General features: G+C 39.9%; 9 non-coding genes across 9 annotated transcripts; all 9 read right to left on the reverse strand.

Annotated features, from left to right (window-relative positions):
* Positions 1–405: 405 nt before the first annotated feature.
* On the reverse strand, positions 406–478 carry TRNAR-UCG (transfer RNA arginine (anticodon UCG)). Its single transcript has one exon. It is a non-coding gene; the product is annotated as a tRNA-Arg (tRNA).
* A 3576-nt stretch (positions 479–4054) lies between these two features.
* TRNAR-UCG (transfer RNA arginine (anticodon UCG)) lies at positions 4055–4127 on the reverse strand. The gene has a single exon. It is a non-coding gene; the product is annotated as a tRNA-Arg (tRNA).
* Positions 4128–5878: 1751 nt separating this feature from the next.
* TRNAR-UCG (transfer RNA arginine (anticodon UCG)) lies at positions 5879–5951 on the reverse strand. Its single transcript has one exon. It is a non-coding gene; the product is annotated as a tRNA-Arg (tRNA).
* Positions 5952–7703: 1752 nt separating this feature from the next.
* On the reverse strand, positions 7704–7776 carry TRNAQ-UUG (transfer RNA glutamine (anticodon UUG)). The gene has a single exon. It is a non-coding gene; the product is annotated as a tRNA-Gln (tRNA).
* Positions 7777–9528: 1752 nt separating this feature from the next.
* TRNAR-UCG (transfer RNA arginine (anticodon UCG)) lies at positions 9529–9601 on the reverse strand. Its single transcript has one exon. It is a non-coding gene; the product is annotated as a tRNA-Arg (tRNA).
* Positions 9602–11352: 1751 nt separating this feature from the next.
* On the reverse strand, positions 11353–11425 carry TRNAR-UCG (transfer RNA arginine (anticodon UCG)). Its single transcript has one exon. It is a non-coding gene; the product is annotated as a tRNA-Arg (tRNA).
* A 3577-nt stretch (positions 11426–15002) lies between these two features.
* On the reverse strand, positions 15003–15075 carry TRNAR-UCG (transfer RNA arginine (anticodon UCG)). The gene has a single exon. It is a non-coding gene; the product is annotated as a tRNA-Arg (tRNA).
* Positions 15076–18655: 3580 nt separating this feature from the next.
* On the reverse strand, positions 18656–18728 carry TRNAR-UCG (transfer RNA arginine (anticodon UCG)). Its single transcript has one exon. It is a non-coding gene; the product is annotated as a tRNA-Arg (tRNA).
* Positions 18729–20479: 1751 nt separating this feature from the next.
* TRNAQ-UUG (transfer RNA glutamine (anticodon UUG)) lies at positions 20480–20552 on the reverse strand. The gene has a single exon. It is a non-coding gene; the product is annotated as a tRNA-Gln (tRNA).
* Between the last annotated feature and the right edge of the window lie 6619 nt (positions 20553–27171).

The following is a 27171-nucleotide window of genomic DNA, read 5'->3' on the forward strand; positions in this document are numbered from 1 at the left end:
ACAGCAAAGGCAGCAATTGTGTCAATCCTTTATGATTCTTCTCTAGTACTATACTTTTTCAGAGGGACAATTTGCATTATTCCTGGAGAAAATCATAGAGCTTCTACCCATGCATAGTTTCTGCTTTCTGCACGCACACACTCCCTGCACTGAATCTACCCACAGTTCTGTTCAGAATGATTGTGCCATGTCATATTGTTGTATACGTATTGCATATCCGTGGCATTTATGAAGAGGTACTTTGGTATGGCAGAAAGACAGAAAAGTAGCAATGCGGAAGGCATAACGTGACTGATTGTGCAGTTTGCATTGGGCTTTCTTAATGAGTGAGAGTGAAAGGAGTATTGTAAGAGTGTGTTTCCAGTTTGTATGTAAAGATAAGGTGGGTGCTGTGAGAAAAAGACTCAACCATGAAGGGACTCGAACCCTCAATCTTCTGATCCGAAGTCAGACGCCTTATCCATTAGGCCACATGGTCACTGACATCAACATGTTTGGGTGTTTAGGGTTAGGTGGTATGAATGGATGTGGAACATATCAATTACAGGTGCGCAGGACAGGATCCCATACCGTTCTTCATCTTCTTTCCATCAAAGGAGTTTTTTCAAACAATATCTAGATAATTTCCAAAGTTTCATATCTTATGCTGTGCTTTTTTGCCGTTAATCCTCCTTTCTTCTTTTATTGAATACTCTGTTTTATGCTGCAATGGTATTTTTGGATTATTTGAAAAGAGAATGAAACTGCTTTGACAGTAGTTCAGACTTCCCATTTCTTGACTTGCTAATTTGCTCCCTGAATTAGCTTATACAAGTGACATGAACAGGGCCTTGACCTAAGCACGTACCTGAAAGCCTGTCACCACCTCTAGAAATAAAATTCACAGCAGCTCAAACATTCATTTTGAAAGAGAATATTTCAAGTGAGTCCAAGTTTAATTTCAATAAAGAAAGCTGTATAAAATGACACGCTGCACATTTGGGTAACCAGCATGACTCTTTTCAGTGAAGAAGTGGAATGGTTCTGTTGCAATATACTATCACCCTGGCAAGCTGCTACGAGGAAGAGTAAACAATATGATTAGGTTTCAGCAAAAATGTATTAGTTCAGGGTGTGCACCTCAGATAGACTTAAACTTACACACCCTTGTCTGTGAGAGTAGTGCCCTATCCATTGCAGCATTGAGGGTAATCTGCAAGACAGAGTTCCAAAATCATCCTTTCATCTCAGTTCATGGCCACATACAGTATTTCTGCAGTCATTCATTTCACTTTTCTGTCTTTAATTAAACTGACCATTTTAAACCTCCGGCACCCACCACTTCAATCTTACAGTTTTTGTGCTATCATAGGGCCTTGGAACTTTTGGCAAGTGGACAGAAGCAGTCAGAGAACCACATCACAATACATACTCTTTTGCCTGATACCTTTCACAACAAACTGCTCTTGGAAAAAGACGTTAACCGGTCCTTGCTCTCAGACAGACACAGAAAGCCTATCACCACCTCTACGAACATATTTCAATCAAACCAATATATATCATTCAACAATTATGCCTCTGTATCAATATAACTACAACTAGAGACAGAAAGGAATTTAAAAAACAATCTGCCCATTTGAATAACCAGCATAGTTTTAAGGACGTACAAATTGGAATGTGACAATTTCAGAGTTCCTTATTCATAAGAAGTCTGTGAGATAGTATCTCAGAAAGATCTCAAGTTTATAGCAAAAATGGTTGTAAGGGTGATTTATACCACACAATTGCAACTAGGTGCCTCAATCTGCAAGAGACCAGTCCTTGACAGATTACACAATGGGGGCAACAGCAAAGGCAGCAATTGTGTCAATCCTTTATGATTCTTCTCCAGTACTATATTTTTTCTGAGGGACAATTTGCATTATTCCTGGAGAAAATCATAGAGTTTCTACGCATGCATAGTTTCTGCTTTCTACACGCACACACTCCCTGCACTGCATCTACCCACAGTTCTGTTAAGAATGATTGTGCCGTGTCATATTGTTGCATACGTATTGCATATCCGTGGCATTTATGAAGAGGTACTTTGGTATGGCAGAAAGACCGAAAAGAAGCAATGCTGAAGGCATAACGTGACTGATTGTGCAGTTTGTATTGAGCTTTCTTAATGAGTGAGAGTGAAAGGAGTATTGTAAGAGTGTGCCTCCAGTTTGTATGTAAAGATAAGTTGGGTGCTGTGAGAAAAAGACTCAACCACGAAGAGACTCGAACCCTCAATCTTCTGATCCGAAGTCAGACGCCTGATCCATTAGGCCACATGGTCACTGACTGCAATATGTTTGGGTGTTTAGGGTTAGGTGGTATGAATGGATGTGGAACATATCAATTACAGGTGCGCAGGACAGGATCCCATACCGTTCTTCATCTTCTTTCCATCAAAGGAGTTTTTTCAAACAATATCTAGATAATTTCCAAAGTTTCATATCTTATGATGTGCTTTTTTGCCGTTAATCCTCCTTTCTTCTTTTATTGAATACTCTGTTTTATGCTGCAATGGTATTTTTGGATTATTTGAAAAGAGAATGAAACTGCTTTCACAGTAGTTCAGACTTCCCATTTCTTGACTTGCTAATTTGCTCCCTGAATTAGCTTATACAAGTGACATGAACAGGGCCTTGACCTAAGCACGTACCTGAAAGCCTGTCACCACCTCTAGATATAAAATTCACAGCAGCTCAAAACATTCATTTTGAAAGAGAATATTTCAAGTGAGTCCAAGTTTAATTTCAATAAAGAAAGCTGTATAAAATGACACGCTGCACATTTGGGTAACCAGCATGACTCTTTTCAGTGAATAAGTGGAATGGTTCTGTTGCAATATACTATCACCCTGGCAAGCTGCTACGAGGAAGAGTAAACAATATGATTAGGTTTCAGCAAAAATGTATTAGTTCAGGGTGTGCACCTCAGATAGACTTAAACTTACACACCCTGGTCTGTGAGAGTAGTGCCCTATCCATTGCGGCATTGAGGGTAATCTGCAAGACAGAGTTCCAAAATCATCCTTTCATCTCAGTTCATGGTCACATACAGTATTTCTGCAGTCATTCGTTTCACTTTTCTGTCTTTAATTAAACTGACCATTTTAAACCTCCGGCACCCACCACTTCAATCTTACCGTTTTTGTGCTATCATAGGGCCTTGGAACTTTTGGCAAGTGGACAGAAGCAGTCAGAGAACCACATCACAATACATACTCCTTTGCCTGATACCTTTCACAACAAACTGCTCTTGGAAAAATACGTTAACCGGTCCTTGCTCTCAGACAGACACAGAAAGCCTAACACCACCTCTGCGAACATATTTCAATCAAACCAATATATATCATACAACAATTATGCCTATGTATCAATATAACTTCAACTCGAGACAGAAAGGAATTTAAAAAACAATCTGCCCATTTGAATAACCAGCAGAGTTTTAAGGACGTACAAATTGGAATGTGACAATTTCAGAGTTCCTCATTCATAAGAAGTCTGTGAGATAGTACCTCAGAAAGATCTCAAGTTTATAGCAAAAATGGTTGTAAGGGTGATTTTTACCACACAATTGCAACTAGGTGCCTCAATCTGCAAGAGACCAGTCCTTGACAGATTACACAACTGGGGCAACAGCAAAGGCAGCAATTGTGTCAATCCTTTATGATTCTTCTCTAGTACTATACTTTTTCTGAGGGACAATTTGCATTATTCCTGGAGAAAATCATAGAGCTTCTACCCATGCATAGTTTCTGCTTTCTGCACGCACACGCTCCCTGCACTGAATCTACCCACAGTTCTGTTCAGAATGATTGTGCCATGTCATATTGTTGTATACGTATTGCATATCCGTGGCATTTATGAAGAGGTACTTTGGTATGGCAGAAAGACAGAAAAGTAGCAATGCGGAAGGCATAACGTGACTGATTATGCAGTTTGCATTGGGCTTTCTTAATGAGTTAGAGTGAAAGGAGTATTGTAAGAGTGTGTTTCCAGTTTGTATGTAAAGATAAGTTGGGTGCTGTGAGAAAAAGACTCAACCATGAAGGGACTCGAACCCTCTATCTTCTGATCCGAAGTCAGACGCCTTATCCATTAGGCCACATGGTCACTGACTGCAACATGTTTGGGTGTTTAGGGTTAGGTGGTATGAATGGATGTGGAACATATCAATTACAGGTGCGCAGGACAGGATCCCATACCGTTCTTCATCTTCTTTCTATCAAAGGAGTTTTTTCAAACAATATCTAGATAATTTCCAAAGTTTCATATCTTATGCTGTGCTTTTTTGCCGTTAATCCTCCTTTCTTCTTTTATTGAATACTCTGTTTTATGCTGCAATGGTATTTTTGGATTATTTGAAAAGAGAATGAAACTGCTTTGACAGCAGTTCAGACTTCCCATTTCTTGACTTGCTAATTTGCTCCCTGAATTAGCTTATACGAGTGACATGAACAGGGCCTTGACCTAAGCACGTACCTGAAAGCCTGTCACCACCTCTAGAAATAAAATTCACAGCAGCTCAAACATTCATTTTGAAAGAGAATATTTCAAGTGAGTCCAAGTTTAATTTCAATAAAGAAAGCTGTATAAAATGACACGCTGCACATTTGGGTAACCAGCATGACTCTTTTCAGTGAAGAAGTGGAATGGTTCTGTTGCAATATACTATCACCCTGGCAAGCTGCTACGAGGAAGAGTAAACAATATGATTAGGTTTCAGCAAAAATGTATTAGTTCAGGGTGTGCACCTCAGATAGACTTAAACTTACACACCCTTGTCTGTGAGAGTAGTGCCCTATCCATTGCAGCATTGAGGGTAATCTGCAAGACAGAGTTCCAAAATCATCCTTTCATCTCAGTTCATGGCCACATACAGTATTTCTGCAGTCATTCGTTTCACTTTTCTGTCTTTAATTAAACTGACCATTTTAAACCTCCGGCACCCACCACTTCAATCTTACCGTTTTTGTGCTTTCATAGGGCCTTGGAACTTTTGGCAAGTGGACAGAAGCAGTCAGAGAACCACATCACAATACATACTCCTTTGCCTGATACCTTTCACAACAAATTGCTCTTGGAAAAAGACTTTAACCGGTCCTTGCTCTCAGACAGACACAGAAATCCTATCACCACCTCTACGAACATATTTCAATCAAACCAATATATATCATTCAACAATTATGCCTCTGTATCAATATAACTACAACTCGAGACAGAAAGGAATTTAAAAAACAATCTGCCCATTTGAATAACCAGCAGAGTTTTAAGGATGTACAAATTGGAATGTGACAATTTCAGAGTTCCTTATTCATAAGAAGTCTGTGAGATAGTATCTCAGAAAGATCTCAAGTTTATAGCAAAAATGGTTGTAAGGGTGATTTTTACCACACAATTGCAACTAGGTGCATCAATCTGCAAGAGACCAGTCCTTGACAGATTACACAACTGGGGCAACAGCAAAGGCAGCAATTGTGTCAATCCTTTATGATTCTTCTCTAGTACTATACTTTTTCTGAGGGACAATTTGCATTATTCCTGGAGAAAATCATAGAGCTTCTACCCATGCATAGTTTCTGCTTTCTGCACGCACACACTTCATGCACTGAATCTACCCACAGTTCTGTTCAGAATGATTGTGCCATGTCATATTGTTGTATACGTATTGCATATCCAAGGTATTTATGAAGAGGTACTTTGGTATGGCAGAAAGACTGAAAAGTAGCAATGCTGAAGGCATAACGTGACTGATTCTGCAGTTTGCATTGGGCTTTCTTAATGAGTGAGAGTGAAAGGAGTATTGTAAGAGTGTGTTTCCAGTTTTTATGTAAAGATAAGTTGGGTGCTGTGAGAAAAAGACTCAACCATGAAGGGACTCGAACCCTCAATCTTCTGATCCGAAGTCAGAGGCCTTATCCATTAGGCCACATGGTCACTGACTGCAATATGTTTGGGTGTTTAGGGTTAGGTGGTATGAATGGATGTGGAACATATCAATTACAGGTGTGCAGGACAGGATCCCATACCGTTCTTCATCTTCTTTCCATCAAAGGAGTTTTTTCAAACAATATCTAGATAATTTCCAAAGTTTCATATCTTATGCTGTGCTTTTTTGCTGTTAATCCTCCTTTCTTCTTTGATTGAATACTCTGTTTTATGCTGCAATGGTATTTTTGGATTATTTGAAAAGAGAATGAAACTTCTTTGACAGTAGTTCAGACTTCCCATTTCTTGACTTGCTAATTTGCTCCCTGAATTAGCTTATACAAGTGACATGAACAGGGCCTTGACCTAAGCACGTACCTGAAAGCCTGTCACCACCTCTAGATATAAAATTCACAGCAGCTCAAAACATTCATTTTGAAAGAGAATATTTCAAGTGAGTCCAAGTTTAATTTCAATAAAGAAAGCTGTATAAAATGACACGCTGCACATTTGGGTAACCAGCATGACTCTTTTCAGTGAAGAAGTGGAATGGTTCTGTTGCAATATACTATCACCCTGGCAAGCTGCTACGAGGAAGAGTAAACAATATGATTAGGTTTCAGCAAAAATGTATTAGTTCAGGGTGTGCACCTCAGATAGACTTAAACTTACACACCCTGGTCTGTGAGAGTAGTGCCCTATCCATTGCGGCATTGAGGGTAATCTGCAAGACAGAGTTCCAAAATCATCCTTTCATCTCAGTTCATGGCCACATACAGTATTTCTGCAGTCATTCGTTTCACTTTTCTGTCTTTAATTAAACTGACCATTTTAAACCTCTGGCACCCACCACTTCAATCTTACAGTTTTTGTGCTATCATAGGGCCTTGGAACTTTTGGCAAGTGGACAGAAGCAGTCAGAGAACCACATCACAATACATACTCCTTTGCCTGATACCTTTCACAACAAACTGCTCTTGGAAAAAGACGTTAACCGGTCCTTGCTCTCAGACAGACACAGAAAGCCTATCACCACCTCTACGAACATATTTCAATCAAACCAATATATATCATTAAACAATTATGCCTCTGTATCAATATAACTACAACTCGAGACAGAAAGGAATTTAAAAAACAATCTGCCCATTTGAATAACCAGCAGAGTTTTAAGGACGTACAAATTGAAATGTGACAATTTCAGAGTTCCTCATTCATAAGAAGTCTGTGAGATAGTATCTCAGAAAGATCTCAAGTTTATAGCAAAAATGGTTGTAAGGGTGATTTTTACCACACAATTGCAACTAGGTGCCTCAATCTGCAAGAGACCAGTCCTTGACAGATTACACAACTGGGGCAACAGCAAAGGCAGCAATTGTGTCAATCCTTTATGATTCTTCTCTAGTACTATACTTTTTCAGAGGGACAATTTGCATTATTCCTGGAGAAAATCATAGAGCTTCTACCCATGCATAGTTTCTGCTTTCTGCACGCACACACTCCCTGCACTGAATCTACCCACAGTTCTGTTCAGAATGATTGTGCCATGTCATATTGTTGTATACGTATTGCATATCCGTGGCATTTATGAAGAGGTACTTTGGTATGGCAGAAAGACAGAAAAGTAGCAATGCGGAAGGCATAACGTGACTGATTGTGCAGTTTGCATTGGGCTTTCTTAATGAGTGAGAGTGAAAGGAGTATTGTAAGAGTGTGTTTCCAGTTTGTATGTAAAGATAAGTTGGGTGCTGTGAGAAACAGACTCAACCATGAAGGGACTCGAACCCTCAGTCTTCTGATCCAAACTCAGACGCCTTATCCATTAGGCCACATGGTCACTGACATCAACATGTTAGGGTGTTTAGGGTTAGGTGGTATGAATGGATGTGGAACATATCAATTTACAGGTGCGCAGGACAGGATCCCATACCGTTCTTCATCTTCTTTCCATCAAAGGAGTTTTTTCAAACAATATCTAGATAATTTCCAAAGTTTTATATCTTATGCTGTGCTTTTTTGCCGTTAATCCTCCTTTCTTCTTTTATTGAATACTCTGTTTTATGCTGCAATGGTATTTTTGGATTATTTGAAAAGAGAATGAAACTGCTTTGACAGTAGTTCAGACTTCCCATTTCTTGACTTGCTAATTTGCTCCCTGAATTAGCTTATACAAGTGACATGAACAGGGCCTTGACCTAAGCACGTACCTGAAAGCCGGTCACCACCTCTAGAAATAAAATTCACAGCAGCTCAAACATTCATTTTGAAAGAGAATATTTCAAGTGAGTCCAAGTTTAATTTCAATAAAGAAAGCTGTATAAAATGACACGCTGCACATTTGGGTAACCAGCATGACTCTTTTCAGTGAAGAAGTGGAATGGTTCTGTTGCAATATACTATCACCCTGGCAAGCTGCTACGAGGAAGAGTAAACAATATGATTAGGTTTCAGCAAAAATGTATTAGTTCAGGGTGTGCACCTCAGATAGACTTAAACTTACACATCCTTGTCTGTGAGAGTAGTGCCCTATCCATTGCGGCATTGAGGGTAATCTGCAAGACAGAGTTCCAAAATCATCCTTTCATCTCAGTTCATGGCCACATACAGTATTTCTGCAGTCTTTCATTTCACTTTTCTGTCTTTAATTAAACTGACCATTTTAAACCTCCGGCACCCACCACTTCAATCTTACAGTTTTTGTGCTATCATAGGGCCTTGGAACTTTTGGCAAGTGGACAGAAGCAGTCAGAGAACCACATCACAATACATACTCTTTTGCCTGATACCTTTCACAACAAACTGCTCTTGGAAAAAGACGTTAACCGGTCCTTGCTCTCAGACAGACACAGAAAGCCTATCACCACCTCTACGAACATATTTCAATCAAACCACTATATATCATTCAACAATTATGCCTCTGTATCAATATAACTACAACTCGAGACAGAAAGGAATTTAAAAAACAATCTGCCCATTTGAATAACCAGCATAGTTTTAAGGACGTACAAATTGGAATGTGATAATTTCAGAGTTCCTCATTCATAAGAAGTCTGTGAGCTAGTATCTCAGAAAGATCTCAAGTTTATAGCAAAAATGGTTGTAAGGGTGATTTTTAGCACACAATTGCAACTAGGTGCATCAATCTGCAAGAGACCAGTCCTTGACAGATTACACAACTGGGGCAACAGCAAAGGCAGCAATTGTGTCAATCCTTTATGATTCTTCTCTAGTACTATACTTTTTCTGAGGGACAATTTGCATTATTCCTGGAGAAAATCATAGAGCTTCTACCCATGCATAGTTTCTGCTTTCTGCACGCACACACTCCCTGCACTGAATCTACCCACAGTTCTGTTCAGAATGATTGTGCCATGTCATATTGTTGTATACGTATTGCATATCCGTGGCATTTATGAAGAGGTACTTTGGTATGGCAGAAAGACAGAAAAGTAGCAATGCGGAAGGCATAACGTGACTGATTATGCAGTTTGCATTGGGCTTTCTTAATGAGTTAGAGTGAAAGGAGTATTGTAAGAGTGTGTTTCCAGTTTGTATGTAAAGATAAGTTGGGTGCTGTGAGAAAAAGACTCAACCATGAAGGGACTCGAACCCTCTATCTTCTGATCCGAAGTCAGACGCCTTATCCATTAGGCCACATGGTCACTGACTGCAACATATTTGGGTGTTTAGGGTTAGGTGGTATGAATGGATGTGGAACATATCAATTACAGGTGCGCAGGACAGGATCCCATACCGTTCTTCATCTTCTTTCCATCAAAGGAGTTTTTTCAAACAATATCTAGATAATTTCCAAAGTTTCATATCTTATGCTGTGCTTTTTTGCCGTTAATCCTCCTTTCTTCTTTTATTGAATACTCTGTTTTATGCTGCAATGGTATTTTTGGATTATTTGAAAAGAGAATGAAACTGCTTTGACAGCAGTTCAGACTTCCCATTTCTTGACTTGCTAATTTGCTCCCTGAATTAGCTTATACAAGTGACATGAACAGGGCCTTGACCTAAGCACGTACCTGAAAGCCTGTCACCACCTCTAGAAATAAAATTCACAGCAGCTCAAACATTCATTTTGAAAGAGAATATTTCAAGTGAGTCCAAGTTTAATTTCAATAAAGAAAGCTGTATAAAATGACACGCTGCACATTTGGGTAACCAGCATGACTCTTTTCAGTGAAGAAGTGGAATGGTTCTGTTGCAATATACTATCACCCTGGCAAGCTGCTACGAGGAAGAGTAAACAATATGATTAGGTTTCAGCAAAAATGTATTAGTTCAGGGTGTGCACCTCAGATAGACTTAAACTTACACACCCTTGTCTGTGAGAGTAGTGCCCTATCCATTGCAGCATTGAGGGTAATCTGCAAGACAGAGTTCCAAAATCATCCTTTCATCTCAGTTCATGGCCACATACAGTATTTCTGCAGTCATTCATTTCACTTTTCTGTCTTTAATTAAACTGACCATTTTAAACCTCCGGCACCCACCACTTCAATCTTACAGTTTTTGTGCTATCATAGGGCCTTGGAACTTTTGGCAAGTGGATAGAAGCAGTCACAGAACCACATCACAATACATACTCCTTTGCCTGATACCTTTCACAACAAACTGCTCTTGGAAAAAGACGTTAACCGGTCCTTGCTCTCAGACAGACACAGAAAGCCTATCACCACCTCTACGAACATATTTCAATCAAACCAATATATATCATTCAACAATTATGCCTCTGTATCAATATAACTACAACTCGAGACAGAAAGGAATTTAAAAAACAATCTGCCCATTTGAATAACCAGCAGAGTTTTAAGGACGTACAAATTGAAATGTGACAATTTCAGAGTTCCTCATTCATAAGAAGTCTGTGAGATAGTATCTCAGAAAGATCTCAAGTTTATAGCAAAAATGGTTGTAAGGGTGATTTTTACCACACAATTGCAACTAGGTGCCTCAATCTGCAAGAGACCAGTCCTTGACAGATTACACAACTGGGGCAACAGCAAAGGCAGCAATTGTGTCAATCCTTTATGATTCTTCTCTAGTACTATACTTTTTCAGAGGGACAATTTGCATTATTCCTGGAGAAAATCATAGAGCTTCTACCCATGCATAGTTTCTGCTTTCTGCACGCACACACTCCCTGCACTGAATCTACCCACAGTTCTGTTCAGAATGATTGTGCCATGTCATATTGTTGTATACGTATTGCATATCCGTGGCATTTATGAAGAGGTACTTTGGTATGGCAGAAAGACTGAAAAGTAGCAATGCTGAAGGCATAACGTGACTGATTGTGCAGTTTGCATTGGGCTTTCTTAATGAGTGAGAGTGAAAGGAGTATTGTAAGAGTGTGTTTCCAGTTTTTATGTAAAGATAAGTTGGGTGCTGTGAGAAAAAGACTCAACCATGAAGGGACTCGAACCCTCAATCTTCTGATCCGAAGTCAGAGGCCTTATCCATTAGGCCACATGGTCACTGACTGCAATATGTTTGGGTGTTTAGGGTTAGGTGGTATGAATGGATGTGGAACATATCAATTACAGGTGTGCAGGACAGGATCCCATACCGTTCTTCATCTTCTTTCCATCAAAGGAGTTTTTTCAAACAATATCTAGATAATTTCCAAAGTTTCATATCTTATGCTGTGCTTTTTTGCTGTTAATCCTCCTTTCTTCTTTGATTGAATACTCTGTTTTATGCTGCAATGGTATTTTTGGATTATTTGAAAAGAGAATGAAACTTCTTTGACAGTAGTTCAGACTTCCCATTTCTTGACTTGCTAATTTGCTCCCTGAATTAGCTTATACAAGTGACATGAACAGGGCCTTGACCTAAGCACGTACCTGAAAGCCTGTCACCACCTCTAGATATAAAATTCACAGCAGCTCAAAACATTCATTTTGAAAGAGAATATTTCAAGTGAGTCCAAGTTTAATTTCAATAAAGAAAGCTGTATAAAATGACACGTTGCACATTTGGGTAACCAGCATGACTCTTTTCAGTGAAGAAGTGGAATGGTTCTGTTGCAATATACTATCACCCTGGCAAGCTGCTACGAGGAAGAGTAAACAATATGATTAGGTTTCAGCAAAAATGTATTAGTTCAGGGTGTGCACCTCAGATAGACTTAAACTTACACACCCTGGTCTGTGAGAGTAGTGCCCTATCCATTGCGGCATTGAGGGTAATCTGCAAGACAGAGTTCCAAAATCATCCTTTCATCTCAGTTCATGGCCACATACAGTATTTCTGCAGTCATTCGTTTCACTTTTCTGTCTTTAATTAAACTGACCATTTTAAACCTCTGGCACCCACCACTTCAATCTTACAGTTTTTGTGCTATCATAGGGCCTTGGAACTTTTGGCAAGTGGACAGAAGCAGTCAGAGAACCACATCACAATACATACTGCTTTGCCTGATACCTTTCACAACAAACTGCTCTTGGAAAAAGACGTTAACCGGTCCTTGCTCTCAGACAGTCATAGAAAGCCTATCACCACCTCTACGAACATATTTCAATCAAACCAATATATATCATTAAACAATTATGCCTCTGTATCAATATAACTACAACTCGAGACAGAAAGGAATTTAAAAAACAATCTGCCCATTTGAATAACCAGCAGAGTTTTAAGGACGTACAAATTGAAATGTGACAATTTCAGAGTTCCTCATTCATAAGAAGTCTGTGAGATAGTATCTCAGAAAGATCTCAAGTTTATAGCAAAAATGGTTGTAAGGGTGATTTTTACCACACAATTGCAACTAGGTGCCTCAATCTGCAAGAGACCAGTCCTTGACAGATTACACAACTGGGGCAACAGCAAAGGCAGCAATTGTGTCAATCCTTTATGATTCTTCTCTAGTACTATACTTTTTCAGAGGGACAATTTGCATTATTCCTGGAGAAAATCATAGAGCTTCTACCCATGCATAGTTTCTGCTTTCTGCACGCACACACTCCCTGCACTGAATCTACCCACAGTTCTGTTCAGAATGATTGTGCCATGTCATATTGTTGTATACGTATTGCATATCCGTGGCATTTATGAAGAGGTACTTTGGTATGGCAGAAAGACAGAAAAGTAGCAATGCGGAAGGCATAACGTGACTGATTGTGCAGTTTGCATTGGGCTTTCTTAATGAGTGAGAGTGAAAGGAGTATTGTAAGAGTGTGTTTCCAGTTTGTATGTAAAGATAAGTTGGGTGCTGTGAGAAACAGACTCAACCATGAAGGGACTCGAACCCTCAATCTTCTGATCCAAACTCAGAAGCCTTATCCATTAGGCCACATGGTCACTGACATCAACATGTTTGGGTGTTTAGGGTTAGGTGGTATGAATGGATGTGGAACATATCAATTTACAGGTGCGCAGAACAGGATCCCATACCGTTCTTCATCTTCTTTCCATCAAAGGAGTTTTTTCAAACAATATCTAGATAATTTCCAAAGTTTTATATCTTATGCTGTGCTTTTTTGCCGTTAATCCTCCTTTCTTCTTTTATTGAATACTCTGTTTTATGCTGCAATGGTATTTTTGGATTATTTGAAAAGAGAATGAAACTGCTTTGACAGTAGTTCAGACTTCCCATTTCTTGACTTGCTAATTTGCTCCCTGAATTAGCTTATACAAGTGACATGAACAGGGCCTTGACCTAAGCACGTACCTGAAAGCCGTCACCACCTCTAGATATAAAATTCACAGCAGCTCAAAACATTCATTTTGAAAGAGAATATTTCAAGTGAGTCCAAGTTTAATTTCAATAAAGAAAGCTGTATAAAATGACACGCTGCACATTTGGGTAACCAGCATGACTCTTTTCAGTGAAGAAGTGGAATGGTTCTGTTGCAATATACTATCACCCTGGCAAGCTGCTACGAGGAAGAGTAAACAATATGATTAGGTTTCAGCAAAAATGTATTAGTTCAGGGTGTGCACCTCAGATAGACTTAAACTTACACACCCTGGTCTGTGAGAGTAGTGCCCTATCCATTGCGGCATTGAGGGTAATCTGCAAGGCAGAGTTCCAAAATCATCCTTTCATCTCAGTTCATGGCCACATACAGTATTTCTGCAGTTATTCGTTTCACTTTTCTGTCTTTAATTAAACTGACCATTTTAAACCTCTGGCACCCACCACTTCAATCTTACAGTTTTTGTGCTATCATAGGGCCTTGGAACTTTTGGCAAGTGGACAGAAGCAGTCAGAGAACCACATCACAATACATACTCCTTTGCCTGATACCTTTCACAACAAACTGCTCTTGGAAAAAGACGTTAACCGGTCCTTGCTCTCAGACAGACACAGAAAGCCTATCACCACCTCTACGAACATATTTCAATCAAACCAATATATATCATTCAACAATTATGCCTCTGTATCAATATAACTACAACTCGAGACAAAAAGGAATTTAAAAAACAATCTGCCCATTTGAATAACCAGCAGAGTTTTAAGGACGTACAAATTGGAATGTGACAATTTCAGAGTTCCTCATTCATAAGAAGTCTGTGAGATAGTATCTCAGAAAGATCTCAAGTTTATAGCAAAAATGGTTGTAAGGGTGATTTTTACCACACAATTGCAACTAGGTGCCTCAATCTGCAAGAGACCAGTCCTTGACAGATTACACAACTGGGGCAACAGCAAAGGCAGCAATTGTGTCAATCCTTTATGATTCTTCTCTAGTACTATACTTTTTCAGAGGGACAATTTGCATTATTCCTGGAGAAAATCATAGAGCTTCTACCCATGCATAGTTTCTGCTTTCTGCACGCACACACTCCCTGCACTGAATCTACCCACAGTTCTGTTCAGAATGATTGTGCCATGTCATATTGTTGTATACGTATTGCATATCCGTGGCATTTATGAAGAGGTACTTTGGTATGGCAGAAAGACAGAAAAGTAGCAATGCGGAAGGCATAACGTGACTGATTGTGCAGTTTGCATTGGGCTTTCTTAATGAGTGAGAGTGAAAGGAGTATTGTAAGAGTGTGTTTCCAGTTTGTATGTAAAGATAAGGTGGGTGCTGTGAGAAAAAGACTCAACCATGAAGGGACTCGAACCCTCAATCTTCTGATCCGAAGTCAGACGCCTTATCCATTAGGCCACATGGTCACTGACATCAACATGTTTGGGTGTTTAGGGTTAGGTGGTATGAATGGATGTGGAACATATCAATTACAGGTGCGCAGGACAGGATCCCATACCGTTCTTCATCTTCTTTCCATCAAAGGAGTTTTTTCAAACAATATCTAGATAATTTCCAAAGTTTCATATCTTATGCTGTGCTTTTTTGCCGTTAATCCTCCTTTCTTCTTTTATTGAATACTCTGTTTTATGCTGCAATGGTATTTTTGGATTATTTGAAAAGAGAATGAAACTGCTTTGACAGTAGTTCAGACTTCCCATTTCTTGACTTGCTAATTTGCTCCCTGAATTAGCTTATACAAGTGACATGAACAGGGCCTTGACCTAAGCACGTACCTGAAAGCCTGTCACCACCTCTAGAAATAAAATTCACAGCAGCTCAAACATTCATTTTGAAAGAGAATATTTCAAGTGAGTCCAAGTTTAATTTCAATAAAGAAAGCTGTATAAAATGACACGCTGCACATTTGGGTAACCAGCATGACTCTTTTCAGTGAAGAAGTGGAATGGTTCTGTTGCAATATACTATCACCCTGGCAAGCTGCTACGAGGAAGAGTAAACAATATGATTAGGTTTCAGCAAAAATGTATTAGTTCAGGGTGTGCACCTCAGATAGACTTAAACTTACACACCCTTGTCTGTGAGAGTAGTGCCCTATCCATTGCAGCATTGAGGGTAATCTGCAAGACAGAGTTCCAAAATCATCCTTTCATCTCAGTTCATGGCCACATACAGTATTTCTGCAGTCATTCATTTCACTTTTCTGTCTTTAATTAAACTGACCATTTTAAACCTCCGGCACCCACCACTTCAATCTTACAGTTTTTGTGCTATCATAGGGCCTTGGAACTTTTGGCAAGTGGACAGAAGCAGTCAGAGAACCACATCACAATACATACTCTTTTGCCTGATACCTTTCACAACAAACTGCTCTTGGAAAAAGACGTTAACCGGTCCTTGCTCTCAGACAGACACAGAAAGCCTATCACCACCTCTACGAACATATTTCAATCAAACCAATATATATCATTCAACAATTATGCCTCTGTATCAATATAACTACAACTAGAGACAGAAAGGAATTTAAAAAACAATCTGCCCATTTGAATAACCAGCATAGTTTTAAGGACGTACAAATTGGAATGTGACAATTTCAGAGTTCCTCATTCATAAGAAGTCTGTGAGCTAGTATCTCAGAAAGATCTCAAGTTTATAGCAAAAATGGTTGTAAGGGTGATTTTTACCACACAATTGCAACTAGGTGCATCAATCTGCAAGAGACCAGTCCTTGACAGATTACACAACTGGGGCAACAGCAAAGGCAGCAATTGTGTCAATCCTTTATGATTCTTCTCTAGTACTATACTTTTTCTGAGGGACAATTTGCATTATTCCTGGAGAAAATCATAGAGCTTCTACCCATGCATAGTTTCTGCTTTCTGCACGCACACACTCCATGCACTGAATCTACCCACAGTTCTGTTCAGAATGATTGTGCCATGTCATATTGTTGTATACGTATTGCATATCCAAGGCATTTATGAAGAGGTACTTTGGTATGGCAGAAAGACTGAAAAGTAGCAATGCTGAAGGCATAACGTGACTGATTGTGCAGTTTGCATTGGGCTTTCTTAATGAGTGAGAGTGAAAGGAGTATTGTAAGAGTGTGTTTCCAGTTTTTATGTAAAGATAAGTTGGGTGCTGTGAGAAAAAGACTTATCCATGAAGGGACTCGAACCCTCAATCTTCTGATCCGAAGTCAGAGGCCTTATCCATTAGGCCACATGGTCACTGACTGCAATATGTTTGGGTGTTTAGGGTTAGGTGGTATGAATGGATGTGGAACATATCAATTACAGGTGTGCAGGACAGGATCCCATACCGTTCTTCATCTTCTTTCCATCAAAGGAGTTTTTTCAAACAATATCTAGATAATTTCCAAAGTTTCATATCTTATGCTGTGCTTTTTTGCCGTTAATCCTCCTTTCTTCTTTGATTGAATACTCTGTTTTATGCTGCAATGGTATTTTTGGATTATTTGAAAAGAGAATGAAACTGCTTTGACAGTAGTTCAGACTTCCCATTTCTTGACTTGCTAATTTTCTCCCTGAATTAGCTTATACTGTACAAGTGACATGAACAGGGCCTTGACCTAAGCACGTACCTGAAAGCCGTCACCACCTCTAGATATAAAATTCACAGCAGCTCAAAACATTCATTTTGAAAGAGAATATTTCAAGTGAGTCCAAGTTTAATTTCAATAAAGAAAGCTGTATAAAATGACACGCTGCACATTTGGGTAACCAGCATGACTCTTTTCAGTGAAGAAGTGGAATGGTTCTGTTGCAATATACTATCACCCTGGCAAGCTGCTACGAGGAAGAGTAAACAATATGATTAGGTTTCAGCAAAAATGTATTAGTTCAGGGTGTGCACCTCAGATAGACTTAAACTTACACACCCTGGTCTGTGAGAGTAGTGCCCTATCCATTGCGGCATTGAGGGTAATCTGCAAGGCAGAGTTCCAAAATCATCCTTTCATCTCAGTTCATGGCCACATACAGTATTTCTGCAGTCATTCGTTTCACTTTTCTGTCTTTAATTAAACTGACCATTTTAAACCTCTGGCACCCACCACTTCAATCTTACAGTTTTTGTGCTATCATAGGGCCTTGGAACTTTTGGCAAGTGGACAGAAGCAGTCAGAGAACCACATCACAATACATACTCCTTTGCCTGATACCTTTCACAACAAACTGCTCTTGGAAAAAGACGTTAACCGGTCCTTGCTCTCAGACAGACACAGAAAGCCTATCACCACCTCTACGAACATATTTCAATCAAACCAATATATATCATTCAACAATTATGCCTCTGTATCAATATAACTACAACTCGAGACAAAAAGGAATTTAAAAAACAATCTGCCCATTTGAATAACCAGCAGAGTTTTAAGGACGTACAAATTGGAATGTGACAATTTCAGAGTTCCTCATTCATAAGAAGTCTGTGAGATAGTATCTCAGAAAGATCTCAAGTTTATAGCAAAAATGGTTGTAAGGGTGATTTTTACCACACAATTGCAACTAGGTGCCTCAATCTGCAAGAGACCAGTCCTTGACAGATTACACAACTGGGGCAACAGCAAAGGCACCAATTGTGTCAATCCTTTATGATTCTTCTCTAGTACTATACTTTTTCAGAGGGACAATTTGCATTATTCCTGGAGAAAATCATAGAGCTTCTACCCATGCATAGTTTCTGCTTTCTGCACGCACACACTCCCTGCACTGAATCTACCCACAGTTCTGTTCAGAATGATTGTGCCATGTCATATTGTTGTATACGTATTGCATATCCGTGGCATTTATGAAGAGGTACTTTGGTATGGCAGAAAGACAGAAAAGTAGCAATGCGGAAGGCATAACGTGACTGATTGTGCAGTTTGCATTGGGCTTTCTTAATGAGTGAGAGTGAAAGGAGTATTGTAAGAGTGTGTTTCCAGTTTGTATGTAAAGATAAGGTGGGTGCTGTGAGAAAAAGACTCAACCATGAAGGGACTCGAACCCTCAATCTTCTGATCCGAAGTCAGACACCTTATCCATTAGGCCACATGGTCACTGACATCAACATGTTTGGGTGTTTAGGGTTAGGTGGTATGAATGGATGTGGAACATATCAATTACAGGTGCGCAGGACAGGATCCCATACCGTTCTTCATCTTCTTTCCATCAAAGGAGTTTTTTCAAACAATATCTAGATAATTTCCAAAGTTTCATATCTTATGCTGTGCTTTTTTGCCGTTAATCCTCCTTTCTTCTTTTATTGAATACTCTGTTTTATACTGCAATGGTATTTTTGGATTATTTGAAAAGAGAATGAAACTGCTTTGACAGTAGTTCAGACTTCCCATTTCTTGACTTGCTAATTTGCTCCCTGAATTAGCTTATACAAGTGACATGAACAGGGCCTTGACCTAAGCACGTACCTGAAAGCCTGTCACCACCTCTAGAAATAAAATTCACAGCAGCTCAAACATTCATTTTGAAAGAGAATATTTCAAGTGAGTCCAAGTTTAATTTCAATAAAGAAAGCTGTATAAAATGACACGCTGCACATTTGGGTAACCAGCATGACTCTTTTCAGTGAAGAAGTGGAATGGTTCTGTTGCAATATACTATCACCCTGGCAAGCTGCTACGAGGAAGAGTAAACAATATGATTAGGTTTCAGCAAAAATGTATTAGTTCAGGGTGTGCACCTCAGATAGACTTAAACTTACACACCCTTGTCTGTGAGAGTAGTGCCCTATCCATTGCAGCATTGAGGGTAATCTGCAAGACAGAGTTCCAAAATCATCCTTTCATCTCAGTTCATGGCCACATACAGTATTTCTGCAGTCATTCATTTCACTTTTCTGTCTTTAATTAAACTGACCATTTTAAACCTCCGGCACCCACCACTTCAATCTTACAGTTTTTGTGCTATCATAGGGCCTTAGAACTTTTGGCAAGTGGACAGAAGCAGTCAGAGAACCACATCACAATACATACTCTTTTGCCTGATACCTTTCACAACAAACTGCTCTTGGAAAAAGACGTTAACCGGTCCTTGCTCTCAGACAGACACAGAAAGCCTATCACCACCTCTACGAACATATTTCAATCAAACCAATATATATCATTCAACAATTATGCCTCTGTATCAATATAACTACAACTAGAGACAGAAAGGAATTTAAAAAACAATCTGCCCATTTGAATAACCAGCATAGTTTTAAGGACGTACAAATTGGAATGTGACAATTTCAGAGTTCCTCATTCATAAGAAGTCTGTGAGCTAGTATCTCAGAAAGATCTCAAGTTTATAGCAAAAATGGTTGTAAGGGTGATTTTTACCACACAATTGCAACTAGGTGCATCAATCTGCAAGAGACCAGTCCTTGACAGATTACACAACTGGGGCAACAGCAAAGGCAGCAATTGTGTCAATCCTTTATGATTCTTCTCTAGTACTATACTTTTTCTGAGGGACAATTTGCATTATTCCTGGAGAAAATCATAGAGCTTCTACCCATGCATAGTTTCTGCTTTCTGCACGCACACACTCCATGCACTGAATCTACCCACAGTTCTGTTCAGAATGATTGTGCCATGTCATATTGTTGTATACGTATTGCATATCCAAGGCATTTATGAAGAGGTACTTTGGTATGGCAGAAAGACTGAAAAGTAGCAATGCTGAAGGCATAACGTGACTGATTGTGCAGTTTGCATTGGGCTTTCTTAATGAGTGAGAGTGAAAGGAGTATTGTAAGAGTGTGTTTCCAGTTTTTATGTAAAGATAAGTTGGGTGCTGTGAGAAAAAGACTCAACCATGAAGGGACTCGAACCCTCAATCTTCTGATCCAAAGTCAGAGGCCTTATCCATTAGGCCACATGGTCACTGACTGCAACATGTTTGGGTGTTTAGGGTTAGGTGGTATGAATGGATGTGGAACATATCAATTACAGGTGTGCAGGACAGGATCCCATACCGTTCTTCATCTTCTTTCCATCAAAGGAGTTTTTTCAAACAATATCTAGATAATTTCCAAAGTTTCATATCTTATGCTGTGCTTTTTTGCTGTTAATCCTCCTTTCTTCTTTGATTGAATACTCTGTTTTATGCTGCAATGGTATTTTTGGATTATTTGAAAAGAGAATGAAACTTCTTTGACAGTAGTTCAGACTTCCCATTTCTTGACTTGCTAATTTGCTCCCTGAATTAGCTTATACAAGTGACATGAACAGGGCCTTGACCTAAGCACGTACCTGAAAGCCTGTCACCACCTCTAGATATAAAATTCACAGCAGCTCAAAACATTCATTTTGAAAGAGAATATTTCAAGTGAGTCCAAGTTTAATTTCAATAAAGAAAGCTGTATAAAATGACACGCTGCACATTTGGGTAACCAGCATGACTCTTTTCAGTGAAGAAGTGGAATGGTTCTGTTGCAATATACTATCACCCTGGCAAGCTGCTACGAGGAAGAGTAAACAATATGATTAGGTTTCAGCAAAAATGTATTAGTTCAGGGTGTGCACCTCAGATAGACTTAAACTTACACACCCTGGTCTGTGAGAGTAGTGCCCTATCCATTGCGGCATTGAGGGTAATCTGCAAGACAGAGTTCCAAAATCATCCTTTCATCTCAGTTCATGGCCACATACAGTATTTCTGCAGTCATTCGTTTCACTTTTCTGTCTTCAATTAAACTGACCATTTTAAACCTCTGGCACCCACCACTTCAATCTTACAGTTTTTGTGCTATCATAGGGCCTTGGAACTTTTGGCAAGTGGACAGAAGCAGTCAGAGAACCACATCACAATACATACTCCTTTGCCTGATACCTTTCACAACAAACTGCTCTTGGAAAAAGACGTTAACCGGTCCTTGCTCTCAGACAGACACAGAAAGCCTATCACCACCTCTACGAACATATTTCAATCAAACCAATATATATCATTCAACAATTATGCCTCTGTATCAATATAACTACAACTCGAGACAGAAAGGAATTTAAAAAACAATCTGCCCATTTGAATAACCAGCAGAGTTTTAAGGACGTACAAATTGAAATGTGACAATTTCAGAGTTCCTCATTCATAAGAAGTCTGTGAGATAGTATCTCAGAAAGATCTCAAGTTTATAGCAAAAATGGTTGTAAGGGTGATTTTTACCACACAATTGCAACTAGGTGCCTCAATCTGCAAGAGACCAGTCCTTGACAGATTACACAACTGGGGCAACAGCAAAGGCAGCAATTGTGTCAATCCTTTATGATTCTTCTCTAGTACTATACTTTTTCAGAGGGACAATTTGCATTATTCCTGGAGAAAATCATAGAGCTTCTACCCATGCATAGTTTCTGCTTTCTGCACACACACACTCCCTGCACTGAATCTACCCACAGTTCTGTTCAGAATGATTGTGCCTTGTCATATTGTTGTATACGTATTGCATATCCGTGGCATTTATGAAGAGGTACTTTGGTATGGCAGAAAGACAGAAAAGTAGCAATGCAGAAGGCATAACGTGACTGATTGTGCAGTTTGCATTGGGCTTTCTTAATGAGTGAGAGTGAAAGGAGTATTGTAAGAGTGTGTTTCCAGTTTGTATGTAAAGATAAGTTGGGTGCTGTGAGAAACAGACTCAACCATGAAGGGACTCGAACCCTCAATCTTCTGATCCAAACTCAGAAGCCTTATCCATTAGGCCACATGGTCACTGACATCAACATGTTTGGGTGTTTAGGGTTAGGTGGTATGAATGGATGTGGAACATATCAATTTACAGGTGCGCAGGACAGGATCCCATACCGTTCTTCATCTTCTTTCCATCAAAGGAGTTTTTTCAAACAATATCTAGATAATTTCCAAAGTTTTATATCTTATGCTGTGCTTTTTTGCCGTTAATCCTCCTTTCTTCTTTTATTGAATACTCTGTTTTATGCTGCAATGGTATTTTTGGATTATTTGAAAAGAGAATGAAACTGCTTTGACAGTAGTTCAGACTTCCCATTTCTTGACTTGCTAATTTGCTCCCTGAATTAGCTTATACAAGTGACATGAACAGGGCCTTGACCTAAGCACGTACCTAAAAGCCGGTCACCACCTCTAGAAATAAAATTCACAGCAGCTCAAACATTCATTTTGAAAGAGAATATTTCAAGTGAGTCCAAGTTTAATTTCAATAAAGAAAGCTGTATAAAATGACACGCTGCACATTTGGGTAACAAGCATGACTCTTTTCAGTGAAGAAGTGGAATGGTTCTGTGCAATATACTATCACCCTGGCAAGCTGCTACGAGGAAGAGTAAACAATATGATTAAGTTTCAGCAAAAATATATTAGTTCAGGGTGTGCACCTCAGATAGACTTAAACTTACACACCCTGGTCTGTGAGAGTAGTGCCCTATCCATTGCGGCATTGATTGTAATCTGCAAGACAGAGTTCCAAAATCATCCTTTCATCTCAGTTCATGGCCACATACAGTATTTCTGCAGTCATTCGTTTCACTTTTCTGTCTTTAATTAAACTGACCATTTTAAACCTCCGGCACCCACCACTTCAATCTTACCGTTTTTGTGCTTTCATAGGGCCTTGGAACTTTTGGCAAGTGGACAGAAGCAGTCAGAGAACCACATCACAATACATACTCCTTTGCCTGATACCTTTCACAACAAATTGCTCTTGGAAAAAGACTTTAACCGGTCCTTGCTCTCAGACAGACACAGAAAGCCTATCACCACCTCTACGAACATATTTCAATCAAACCAATATATATCATTCAACAATTATGCCTCTGTATCAATATAACTACAACTCGAGACAGAAAGGAATTTAAAAAACAATCTGCCCATTTGAATAACCAGCAGAGTTTTAAGGATGTACAAATTGGAATGTGACAATTTCAGAGTTCCTTATTCATAAGAAGTCTGTGAGATAGTATCTCAGAAAGATCTCAAGTTTATAGCAAAAATGGTTGTAAGGGTGATTTATACCACACAATTGCAACTAGGTGCCTCAATCTGCAAGAGACCAGTCCTTGACAGATTACACAATTGGGGCAACAGCAAAGGCAGCAATTGTGTCAATCCTTTATCATTCTTCTCCAGTACTATATTTTTTCTGAGGGACAATTTGCATTATTCCTGGAGAAAATCATAGAGTTTCTACGCATGCATAGTTTCTGCTTTCTGCACGCACACTCCCTGCACTGAATCTACCCACAGTTCTGTTCAGAATGATTGTGCCATGTCATATTGTTGTATACGTATTGCGTATCCGTGGCATTTATGAAGAGGTACTTTGGTATGGCAGAAAGACAGAAAAGTAGCAATGCGGAAGGCATAACGTGACTGATTATGCAGTTTGCATTCGGCTTTCTTAATGAGTGAGAGTGAAAGGAGTATTGTAAGAGTGTGCCTCCAGTTTGTATGTAAAGATAAGTTGGGTGCTGTGGGAAAAAGACTCAACCATGAAGGGACTCGAAACCTCAATCTTCAGATCCGAAGTCAGACGCCTTATCCATTAGGCCACATGGTCACTGACTGCAACAAGTATGGGTGTTTAGGGTTAGGTGGTATGAATGGATGTGGAACATATCAATTACAGGTGCGCAGGACAGGATCCCATACCGTTCTTCATCTTCTTTCCATCAAAGGAGTTTTTTCAAACAATATCTAGATAATTTCCAAAGTTTCATATCTTATGCTGTGCTTTTTTGCCGTTAATCCTCCTTTCTTCTTTTATTGAATACTCTGTTTTATGCTGCAATGGTATTTTTGGATTATTTGAAAAGAGAATGAAACTGCTTTGACAGCAGTTCAGACTTCCCATTTCTTGACTTGCTAATTTGCTCCCTGAATTAGCTTATACAAGTGACATGAACAGGGCCTTGACCTAAGCACGTACCTGAAAGCCTGTCACCACCTCTAGAAATAAAATTCACAGCAGCTCAAACATTCATTTTGAAAGAGAATATTTCAAGTGAGTCCAAGTTTAATTTCAATAAAGAAAGCTGTATAAAATGACACGCTGCACATTTGGGTAACCAGCATGACTCTTTTCAGTGAAGAAGTGGAATGGTTCTGTTGCAATATACTATCACCCTGGCAAGCTGCTACGAGGAAGAGTAAACAATATGATTAGGTTTCAGCAAAAATGTATTAGTTCAGGGTGTGCACCTCAGATAGACTTAAACTTACACACCCTTGTCTGTGAGAGTAGTGCCCTATCCGTTGCGGCATTGAGGGTAATCTGCAAAGCAGAGTTCCAAAATCATCCTTTCATCTCAGTTCATGGCCACATACAGTATTTCTGCAGTCTTTCATTTCACTTTTCTGTCTTTAATTAAACTGACCATTTTAAACCTCCGGCACCCACCAATTCAATCTTACAGTTTTTGTGCTATCATAGGGCCTTGGAACTTTTGGCAAGTGGACAGAAGCAGTCAGAGAACCACATCACAATACATACTCTTTTGCCTGATACCTTTCACAACAAACTGCTCTTGGAAAAAGACGTTAACCGGTCCTTGCTCTCAGACAGACACAGAAAGCCTATCACCACCTCTACGAACATATTTCAATCAAACCACTATATATCATTCAACAATTATGCCTCTGTATCAATATAACTACAACTCGAGACAGAAAGGAATTTAAAAAACAATCTGCCCATTTGAATAACCAGCATAGTTTTAAGGACGTACAAATTGGAATGTGACAATTTCAGAGTTCCTCATTCATAAGAAGTCTGTGAGCTAGTATCTCAGAAAGATCTCAAGTTTATAGCAAAAATGGTTGTAAGGGTGATTTTTACCACACAATTGCAACTAGGTGCATCAATCTGCAAGAGACCAGTCCTTGACAGATTACACAACTGGGGCAACAGCAAAGGCAGCAATTGTGTCAATCCTTTATGATTCTTCTCTAGTACTATACTTTTTCTGAGGGACAATTTGCATTATTCCTGGAGAAAATCATAGAGCTTCTACCCATGCATAGTTTCTGCTTTCTGCACGCACACACTCCCTGCACTGAATCTACCCACAGTTCTGTTCAGAATGATTGTGCCATGTCATATTGTTGTATACGTATTGCATATCCAAGGCATTTATGAAGAGGTACTTTGGTATGGCAGAAAGACTGAAAAGTAGCAATGCTGAAGGCATAACGTGACTGATTGTGCAGTTAGCATTGGGCATTACTTAATGAGTGAGAGTGAAAGGAGTATTGTAAGAGTGTGTTTCCAGTTTTTATGTAAAGATAAGTTGGGTGCTGTGAGAAAAAGACTTATCCATGAAGGGACTCGAACCCTCAATCTTCTGATCCGAAGTCAGAGGCCTTATCCATTAGGCCACATGGTCACTGACTGCAATATGTTTGGGTGTTTAGGGTTAGGTGGTATGAATGGATGTGGACCATATCAATTACAGGTGTGGAGGACAGGATCCCATACCGTTCTTCATCTTCTTTCCATCAAAGGAGTTTTTTCAAACAATATCTAGATAATTTCCAAAGTTTCATATCTTATGCTGTGCTTTTTTGCCGTTAATCCTCCTTTCTTCTTTGATTGAATACTCTGTTGTTCGATGGCATCTGTCGCTGTAGATACGCATGTTCTGCAATAGCTCGCCATCTGGTGTTGGGCCGGAGTGTTACAAGTTGTTTTTCTTCGAAGAAGTCTTTCGAGTCACGGGACCGAGTGACTCCTCCTTTTGTCTCCATTGCGCATGGGCGTCGACTCCATCTTCGATTGTTTTTTTTCCGCCATCGGGTTCGGACGTGTTCCTGTCGCTCCGAGTTTCGGAACGGAAAATTAGCTAATTTCGGAAGATTTTCGTCGGTATTGTTGCGTTCGGGATCGGCGTACTTAGATTCCACACCGCATCGAAGATCGAAGAGCTCCGGTGCCCTTCGGGGTAGTTTTTCGATCCTCCGTCGGGGCCTGGTCGGCCCGACCGCGTGCTGAAGAACGCCGATGGAACGGACCCCGTTCCGTTTCTGCCCCAAATGCCACAATAAATACCCCTACACAGACCAACACTTGGTCTGCAACCTGTGCCTGTCACCTGAGCACAGCGAAGACACCTGCGAGGCCTGTCGTGCGTTCCGGTCCCGAAAAACACTCCGAGACCGTCGAGCCAGAAGACTTCAAATGGCGTCCGCACCGACAGCCCAACGGGAGTTCGAGGAACAGGGAGAAGAAGGTACCTTCTCGATCCAAGACTCAGACTCCGAAGGATTCGACGACACACAAACCGTGAGTAAGACGTCGAAAACCACACAAAGAAACATTTACAAGGCCCAGGGGACGCCACTGCCACCAGGCCATGGCTCCACCCATAAATTCGGTGACCGACCGTCGGCACCGAAAAAGGCCAAAACAGTGCCGAGATCGTCCGACTCCGGTCGAGACACCGGCACGCAGCCTTCTCGGGACCGAGAAAGTGCTGGAGACAAGCCTCGACACCGAGATGCCGGTGTGGACACGGCTCGACGCCGAGACAGCGG

The sequence above is a fragment of the Pleurodeles waltl genome, chromosome 4_1, assembly GCF_031143425.1.
Source record: "Pleurodeles waltl isolate 20211129_DDA chromosome 4_1, aPleWal1.hap1.20221129, whole genome shotgun sequence".
In the NCBI taxonomy this organism is placed as follows: domain Eukaryota; kingdom Metazoa; phylum Chordata; class Amphibia; order Caudata; family Salamandridae; genus Pleurodeles; species Pleurodeles waltl.